This window comes from Oryctolagus cuniculus, chromosome 6 (assembly GCF_964237555.1).
Source record: "Oryctolagus cuniculus chromosome 6, mOryCun1.1, whole genome shotgun sequence".
NCBI lineage: Eukaryota > Metazoa > Chordata > Mammalia > Lagomorpha > Leporidae > Oryctolagus > Oryctolagus cuniculus.
In genome coordinates this window covers 71,294,324-71,303,180 of record NC_091437.1, presented here as the reverse complement: position 1 = coordinate 71,303,180, position 8,857 = coordinate 71,294,324, and the positions used below count along the sequence as shown (strand labels likewise).

Sequence of the window (8,857 nt, the reverse complement as noted above, 5' to 3'; positions counted from 1 at the left end):
CCTTCTTGGATGGCTCCTTCTTTCCCCTGGGATCTCACTCACGGAGATCTTTCATTTCTACTATCAATTGATAATCTATCTCAGCCAGTTCTCCTTTTTTTTCTTGTTGTAACTTGGCCTTAACTCAAAGAATCTTAGGTTGTTCTTCAAACTTGAGGCAAGAGGATTGGACATAAGACATTGCTTTCAGTATTGTCAGAGTTTTGTATCTTTGTGATTGTGGCAAGTAGCATGCTTACAATTTCCTTTAGATAAATGACCACAGTGGCTGACATACTGATGTGTTTTCTTTTTTCATTGTCAGAAACTCTCACTTCGAAGAGTAACAGTGTGTTGACTGACGTAACTTGGAGTTCCAATGGAAGCGATGTGTCAAATGAAGTGAAGACACACTCTGAATCACATAGGGATAATGGACACGGTTCTAGAATGTAGAGGCTTTGGAACAGGGATATTTGGGGTCTAGAAGATGGGGCCAGTGATGGTAAGTTTCTAATGTTGTCAGAAAGTCAGGTTTTGTTCCATATTGGATTCATTATTGGGTGAAGAATTGATTCTCAAAGTTATTATAGGTTTTGATGTTTTTGTGAGGCTTAGCCTCTGTGCCAAGCCTTTCGAAATGCTTTCTGATGTAATGTTTCTTACAGTAACGACTAAGAGCTAGGACTGGTATTATTGGTAACAACTTGAGTTTGGATGTGTAAACTCTGTTGGGGTTCATTGTTAGATCCCCTTGAGTTCAAAGCCAGTTCTCTGAACTCCTACCGAATGCTACACCCACACTACTGCCTGGCTAACTTGTGGTTATTGGGACAAGACTAGAACAGTGCATGTGTGATGGGAGTGTAACTTTCACCAGTTTTGTTTGCTGTGAGTAGTTTGTGTTGCCTCATGGTTTAGACAGTTGAAAATAGGGTTTCTCAGTCTTGGCACTGTTATCGCTTCGGTCCAGATACCTCTGTCATGAGGAGGTGGACGTTCCTGTGTGTTGCAGAAAGTTTTAGAGTTTCTCCAACGTCTCCCCAGTACATTACAGTGACAGCATCAGTCCCCGTGGACACTCCCAAAGAGGTCTTCTGAGGTGAGGCATCCCCTGAAGGACATACCCCAGTTGATAGACACAGACAAGAATTGTAGAAATCATATACTTTTACAAATCTTAAAAGAGTTAGCTTAACTAGACTATTTAGACATCTTAATGCACTCAAAGTAAGCTGGTAACTTTTCATCCTCACCGTTCCTATTAGCGACTTACGCTTAATATGAACAAGTTAGGTTTGTAGAGACAGCCTCTCTAGAAGATGGCCAATATTCTTTTTTCTTTTGCACTTGGCTGAGTTATTTCCTTTGATATCTGCTGGGTCTTCTGAGCTGAAAATATCCTCCTTTTACAAGGACATTTGGGACTGAGGGCATTCCCTGTTTAGTGGTAAGGAAAATCACCTTAATGATGTGAAGTGAAGAAGATCATGGTTTGTACGAAAGGAGGTAAATACAACATGCACAGTTAGCTAGTTACTTGCACAGGCAATGGAGACTCGGCAAGGGTATCCAAGAGCTAACAAATGTGGTTAACTTTGATTGGGTGGGGTTAAGAGATGCGAGAAACCAAGTGACTAGAAAAGAGGCCAGGGATAACTTTTTCACTGTCTGAATGTAGTTTTAACCTTTATTCAGGAACAGGGCTATACTAACTACTGAGAATACAAATAGTTGTAAACCATTTAATGATTTGAAATGAAGTAAGTTGCAACTTGTGCCTTTTTAGGTGAATTGCATTTCCCTGACTGGGAGCTCGACAGGGACAGGGAAGGTGCTGGTGAATGTAACGAGCTTGAAGATGGCAAGGGTGCCGTGGGTCCCTCAGACTGTGCTTCTTGTGCAAGTCGGCAGTCTTTGACGAGTGATGACAGGCTGTCTGAGTTTGCTAAGGTAAGAATGGATCGTTTCAGAAACTCCTATTCTTTTATAACATATGTTCATCAAGGCCTTTTGGTGTTTCTCCCACCGTTCCTTCTCAGGGATCATCCTTTTCACTCTCAGAGCTTTCTTTTGAGCTCCACACCTTGGTCCTTAACTCACATGCTGGTGCTGTGCTTCTCAACATGGGGAAATATGGAGCTCTCTCCCCCCTGACTCTCCACTGCCAACTAGGCAATGAACTTTGGTTGTCCCTCCAGGGCCCTAGTACAGATATGTCAGGGTTTGCTTAGTTGAGTATGCAGCATTTACATCATTGTAATTCCATAAGGACTCTTGATCATCAAGACCAGTGCTAATTATCATGATGCTCTTGAACAATGAGTTGTGTTACTTGGATTGTTTTAAAAAAACGTATTTGTGTGAAAGGCAGTGGGGCCCAGAGATTGTCCATCTGCTGGGTTCATTCCCTGAATGCTCGCAGCAGCCAAGGGCTGGGTCAGGCTGAATCCAGGAGCCTGAAACTGCATTTGGGTCTAGCACTCGTGTGCCAGGGCTCCAGGTACTTGAGGCTTCTCTGACCACCTCTCTGGGTGCACATGAGCAAGAAGGTGGAATCTGAATTGGAGCCAGGACTCAAACCCATGCCCTCTGCCCTGGGGTGTATGCATCCCCAAGTGGCATCTTGACCAATGCGTGAAACACCTGCTCCCCATATTGACCCTTTCTTAGGTCATTTTGCTGAACATTCATAGAATCCTCATATTTCTTCATTGTCTTACAGTCTCATAAACATTTCTATACTTAACAGACTTTCTCTCAGTTTCATTTTCTTGGTGAATGTTTCCCTACCACCTCCTAGTTGCTCCAATGTGGATTCAAGATGCTTTTCTCTTTGTGGATGTTGTCACCCTGGGGTTTCTGTTCCCCATCATTCTAGGAATGTGTTCACTTCTTTGCTGATGGTGCTCCTTGATCTTGCATTTCATGTTTTCCTCAGAGTTTTTTTTTTTTCCACGCTTGATTTTGTAAAAAGTTTTATGTATTTATTTATATTTATTTAGTTGACAGGTAGAGTTATCGACAGTGAGAGAGACAGAGACAGAGAGAAAGGTCTTCCTTCTGTTGGTTCACTCCCCAAATGGCCCCCATGGCCTGCGCTGTGCTGATCTGAAGCCAGGAGCCAGGTGCTTCTTCCAGGTCTCCCATGCGGGTGCAGGGCCCAAGCACTTGGGCCATTCTTCACTGCCCTCCCGGGCCACAGCAGAGAGCTGGACTGGAAGAGGGCAACCGGGACTAGAACCCAGCATACATATGGGAAGCCAGCACCGCAGGCAGAGGAATAACCAAGTGAGCTAGGGTGCAGGCCCCTCCACGCTTGATTTTCTGGAGCACATCTTCTGGCAGGTTCTGAGCAATGGCATACAGAAGCGTTTTTGATGCTTGGCATCTCTAACTATGCTTTGATCTTACTGTCCTGTAATGTAGGATTGAAAACATGTATGTACTTTTAGGTTGGAAATGGTTTTTCCCAAGTTCTGAAGGCACTGATGCATTGTCTTTCAGCTCAAGGATTTTGAGTCAGGCTGAAGCTTCTCATTTTTGATCTTTGAAGGTTTTGGTGTTGCTAGTGGTTTTCAGCAGTTAATTGGGACGTGCTTTGGTATGTTTTTCTGCTTAGCGTTTGTCAAGTGTTTTGGATCTGTGGGGTTCTAGGTGTCGCCAGGACCACCCCCAGGTTTGCTCATCTGTAGGACACTGGAGATGTGGTGTAGAGGCCTCTCAGGGCTATAGGGAAAGGAGAGGAAGCTGTGTCATCAATTCCCCATGCTCGTCTCCCAGTAGATTCACCTAACATGGACAAGCTATGGAAGTTATGCTCTTCTTGGAGAGCTCTAGCTATTCAATGGGCAGGTTTTGACTGGGGCTCCTACTCGGTGTTCTCTCTTCCTACCCTGTCCTAGAATCCCAGGCTTCCAGAAGGCAAATCCATATCAGTATAAACTGTACATTTTCGCAGTTTCGGCATACATTGTCCAATGTCTGTTCATGTCTAAATAGGAACATGAGATATCTTTCCCATGATCATGGCATATATTTAGAGCACCTGTGGTTTCTGTGGTAGTGTTTTACCATGACCACTAGACCGATCTTTGGTTTTCTTGGCTCAAGTTACTCCTTTAGTACATTATTTGTATTTTAATTGTTTTCAAGATATATTTATTAAAGGCAGAGTGACAGGGAGGCTGGGAGAGTGAGAGAGCGACCTCCAATCTGCAGGTTCCCTCTGCAAATGGCTGCAATGGCTGGGAGTGAGCCGATTGAAAGCCTACAAGTGTGCAGGGGCCAAACCATTTGTGCCAAACCCTACTGCTTTCCCAGGCCATAGCAGAGTACTGGATCAGAAGAGGAGCAGCCGGGCCTTGAACAGGCGGCCCCATGGGATGTCGGCACTGTAGGCATCACCTTTACCTGCTATGCCACAGTGGCAGCCCCTATGCTTTCATGTTTAAAAGAATCTGACTCATTGGTTGGAAGGCAGAGACACAGAGATGTTCCAGCTGCTGGTTCGGTCCCCAAATACTTGAGTCAAGTACAGTGTCTCCAACGCAGCATGTGTCTCCAACCTGCGGGGCAGGGACCCAGGTGTTTGAAATATCACTTCCTGTCTCCCAGGCTGTATGTCTCTCCCTGGCCATTAGCAGGGAGCTGGGTAGGAAGCAGAGCAGCTGGGACTCAAACGGGCACCCATGTGGGATGCCTTTGCTGCAGGTGGATACTTCACCTGAATACATACAAATCTCTGTGTATATATATGTATACATCGATGAAATTTTTGTCAGTGTTGGCTTCCCAAGATTGTGCACTTTTATTATGTGCATTTCCCACTGAATCTCACAGGGAATTCTCTCTAGTGACTAGGGCTGAGTTGTGTTCTTGGGACATTTTGCTGGTCACTGGTGACACACATCATTTGGAAAACACTGTATAGAGGGGACCACCATCTGAGCCTAAAGGGCTTTAAGCAGCAAACTCCCAAAGCTCGTGGGAGCAAGTGTAGAAGCAGTGAGAGCGTTGTTCTCACCAGATACCGATGGATGTATGAATTGCGCTTCAGAAAAGACCCTGAGGGACTCTCTCCACGAGACAGCATGGGGCTCCATGTAGGAGCCTCAGAACTGAAAGAGCACTCATGGTGTGGCATCCTTGCATGGGGAGACACACCCCTCTCGAATCTGCATGAATGTCTTTGTCTGTGGATCTAGAGAATGGTCTCTAATTAGCAGGGCAGGGAAGGGATAAAGAGGAAGAAGGACACTCATGGTCTACCATGTATACTACTTTAATGAAAGGGCTAACCAACTGGTACTAATCATGGTGAACTATATACATAGGAAAATCTAGGAGGAATCCGTGAAATTGGTGATGATGTGACCACCCATCTGAGAGAGGGAGGCCAGTCTCCCAGGCACTGGGTTGTTGCTTGGTCGGCGGGGAACGGAGCGAGTGTCACGGTGCAGTCCCCGAGCCCACAGATGAACTCTGCAGCCCCCACTCTCTGCCTGCATGGGGGACTCAGTCATGCTGATGTTCTCCAAGGCCTGATGTTCTTGGCCTTGAGGATGAGGTGGACATTCTAGCAGAGGGGCTGGAGTAGGCAGGACAGGTTGTAGCTGCAGGACACAGAAGCAGCCATGAGTGCACTCTTGCTCATCTCAGGCTCCCTCCAGGGCCCGCCCTGCAGCCGCAGTCCTGGAGCCCCGCACTGCCCATGGGTAAGGCCCTCTGCTGACCAAGGAGCCATGGGTAGCCCTCTCCTCAGTGCACAACAGGAGAACCTTCCCCATCTGCCACCCTGGACATCCCGCAATCCCTGCCCAGCACTCACCTCTTAGTGTCACTGAGCCTCTCCATGGATTGGAACCACAGTGCAAACTCTGCGTCGCGCAGCAAAGTATATTGACCGGCTGCCACCTGGAGTCGCTGCATTTCTTGGAGAACTTTTATCTCCTGGGGCAAGAGGGGCAGAGAGGATGCTGACAGGCCTGCACTGGGACTGCTGGAGGGGCAGACTGTGGCAGGGGCAGGGGGCTGGCCTCTGGGTCTTTTAGCTAGAGAAGCCTTCCCTGGCCATCCCTTCCAGGCTCCAAGCTGTCTTCTGAGTAGCATACACACAGCCCCTCGCCCAGGAAGGAAGTTCTCCTGGATTCCAGTCCCTTAGCCACAGCCTCCCTAGGGATGCTCTCCTCCTTCTGTGTGTATCCATCCCAGTGGAGAGAGCAGACAGACACGCATGGGCTGGAGCCTGGGCTTTCTGCCCAGGGCATCTCTGACCCCTCCATCCCCTCTGTGCCTGGAAGATAGGGCAGAGCTGCTCACCTTTGTCATTTTCAGCATGTTGTTTTTTCCCTGGAAGGCAGAGTCCATCAGAACAGCCCCTGGCCTGTGACTAGCCCCTGGCCCTCCCCTCTGGGTAAGAGGAAGGAAAAGAAGATGTCCCTGGGACAGGCTGTTAGCTCTGCAGAAGGGGACATGGTGGCTGATGCTCAGGGAACTGCTGTCCCCACCATGTCTGATGGCAGGCAGGGAAAGTGAGGCCTGGGAATGGATGGGTGGACTGAGGCATGTGGGTGCTGCCTGACCTCACAGGGGCCCAATTTCTCTCCTTCCCTTGGGTGCCACCCAACTCAGAGGCTGAGCAGGCTCAGCCAAGACCTTGTGCAGCTTTGCAGTCAGGGACTCTGGCTATCCAGCTTCAACCGTTGGGGGACAGGGGTGGGCACCTGGTTGCAGGCTCCCGCACTCAGAGGGGATATGCAGGTGAGCCCTCCTCCCTGGGACAGCTTGTGAGGCCTCCGGAGACATGGGCAGCAAGGAGCTGGGGGCTGAGAGCTCAGCCCAGGACCCTCCCCCCAAGCCTCAGGGTCCTGGAGCCTGCCCCACCCATGGCAAGTTCACTCACATCTACGAAGTCCTTCATGGCGATGTCCAGCCTATCCAGATACATGATGAAAGTGCCAAGGAAGGGGACGGCTCCCTGTGCCATGAGGTGGTGGTGGTGGTGAGCAGCTGTTCTCAGGTGCCACCAAGGCCCGGCCCCTGAGATGCACTCCACCCCAGCTGCTGGAGCCCTGGCCACATTCCCCATTGGGAAGCTCCCCGCCCCTAAAGTGCCTTTCCCAATTCTCCCTGCATCCAGCCAACTGCCTCTAGAATCGGACAACCCTGGGAGCCCTGATGGCATGATAACAAGTCACCTTGTGGGGTGCCAGCCCCAGCTCAGGCCCAAGTCTGCTGGGAGCCCTTCAGCTCAGGCCCTCAGCTCTGGTCTCTCAACTGGGGTCTCTCAGCTACTGTGGTGATGGGCGTGGGCAAAAAGGGAGGCAGAAGGCCCTGCTCCCTTGACATGGGCCCCCAGTGGGAGACAGGAGCCCCTGCCCCCCGCCCCAGGCACACTTGCCTTCTTCTGCAGCCGCTGCCGCATCTGTGTTCTCTGGGGGTTCTGCTCCCGGGCGGGCAACCTGCAGATCGCCATCTGCCAGGGTCAGGGTCACGTTCAGGGAGATAGTCCTTTCCTGACCGGCCCACATTTGTGCAAACCACCTTGAGCCCTGCATGTCTGGCTCACTTCCATTGGTATAATGCCCACCCTGCACTCCCCTCCTCCCACAACGTGCTCTGTATGGATTCATGCAGCTCCCACTGGGAAGGTGGCTTTGGGGGATTGACCACGCCTCCCTGTGCCTGCTCCTCAGCTGGAGAGGGTGCTGGCCTCCCCTCCCACCTCAGGTCCCCCTTGTGCTAAGGATCCTCTGACTGACCTGTGCCTCAGCGTGTCCCTGAGAGGAAGCCAGGCCCAGCACCCCATACCCTGCCTCCCTGGATGCACATGAGGCTCCCTGTGCAGACTGAGAGACAGGCTCATGCTGCTTGCTTCTCTCCTCGAGAAGACAGAAGTTCTGCTCCCAGGGCAGCCAGTAAGACCCAATGCTTGGCATCCCACTGGACTGCTCAGCCCCTGGCATTCCAAGCTGTGCAATGTGTGGGGCAGGCTTGGCAGCCCTCCCCATGGAAGGCTGCAACAGAGAACCCTGTAGCAGGCCTGGTTTCCAAAGGACCTCTAGGGCCCCAGCACAGATGGAAGGAAGCCCTTGCTGCCGCATCCACCTCACAGCCTGGGGGAAGCAGGAACAGCATGGGAGCCAGAGACCTGTGGGTGCTCACAGCCCCCTCTGAGAGCCAAGCTGCTCTTGCTGCAGCCCATTCCCATTGCCCTCTGCGCCCGACTGCATCCCACGACCTGTGAACACAGCCCTCTCTTGGCCTGTTGTCCTAGCAGGCACACCCCAGGTTTTCTTTTCAAGCACACTTTCAGTGACACCAAAAGCTCCCCTCTGCCCTGATGCCCTTACAGCCACACCCCTTCCCCTCCTGCCAAGCCCTCACCCCTGTCCCTGAGCCCCCACTTTACCTTCATGGGCACATCTCTGTTGACTTTTTTGTCCTGTGTGCAAAGACGCTGAAATTTCCTGGCACTTTTTCTGTTGTGAGGGGAAAACCAGGAGATATTTGGATGGAATGGTGAGGTGGTGGATCAAACCCCTTTGGTTTAAGAACAAAGATCAGAGGATCCACCCTGCCTGGTAGTATCTTCTGTTTGGATTGTGTGTGTGTGTGTGTGTGTGTGTGTGTGTGAGTGTTTACAGAGTTGGAGTGCCCAGGCAGGTCCAGTGCTGCGTGGTGCACAGGCGCAAGTATGTAGTTTGGAAGCCACATGTGCCTGACTAATGGAAATGTCATCCTGAGGCAGAAACCCAGTCCTCATGTCCCAGGGCCGCTGAAAGATGGTGCTCCCCACCCCTGCCCCCGGCAGTCCACGCCTCTCCCTGTGTCCCAGGATACCAGCCTCTGTGAGTCTTGGAGGATTAGTGCTTAG

At 50.6% G+C, this 8,857-nt stretch overlaps 2 long non-coding RNA genes across 51 annotated transcripts in view; one reads left to right on the top strand and one right to left on the bottom strand.

Annotated features, from left to right (window-relative positions):
- The window catches only part of LOC138850245 (uncharacterized), a 514,649-nt gene that overhangs the window by 147,187 nt on the left and 358,605 nt on the right, over positions 1-8,857 (top strand). For 49 of the 50 annotated variants that reach the window (XR_011389934.1, XR_011389944.1, XR_011389950.1 and 46 more), the window contains 2 exons: positions 305-484; positions 1,769-1,932. This is a non-coding gene — a long non-coding RNA (uncharacterized lncRNA). The remainder of the gene's footprint in view (positions 1-304; positions 485-1,768; positions 1,933-8,857) is intronic. The other variant, XR_011389958.1, reaches the window with a different exon arrangement.
- On the bottom strand, positions 6,883-8,844 carry LOC138850247 (uncharacterized). Its single transcript, XR_011389982.1, has 2 exons — positions 8,393-8,844; positions 6,883-7,456 (listed from the first exon to the last, which is right to left on the bottom strand). It is a non-coding gene; the product is annotated as an uncharacterized lncRNA (long non-coding RNA).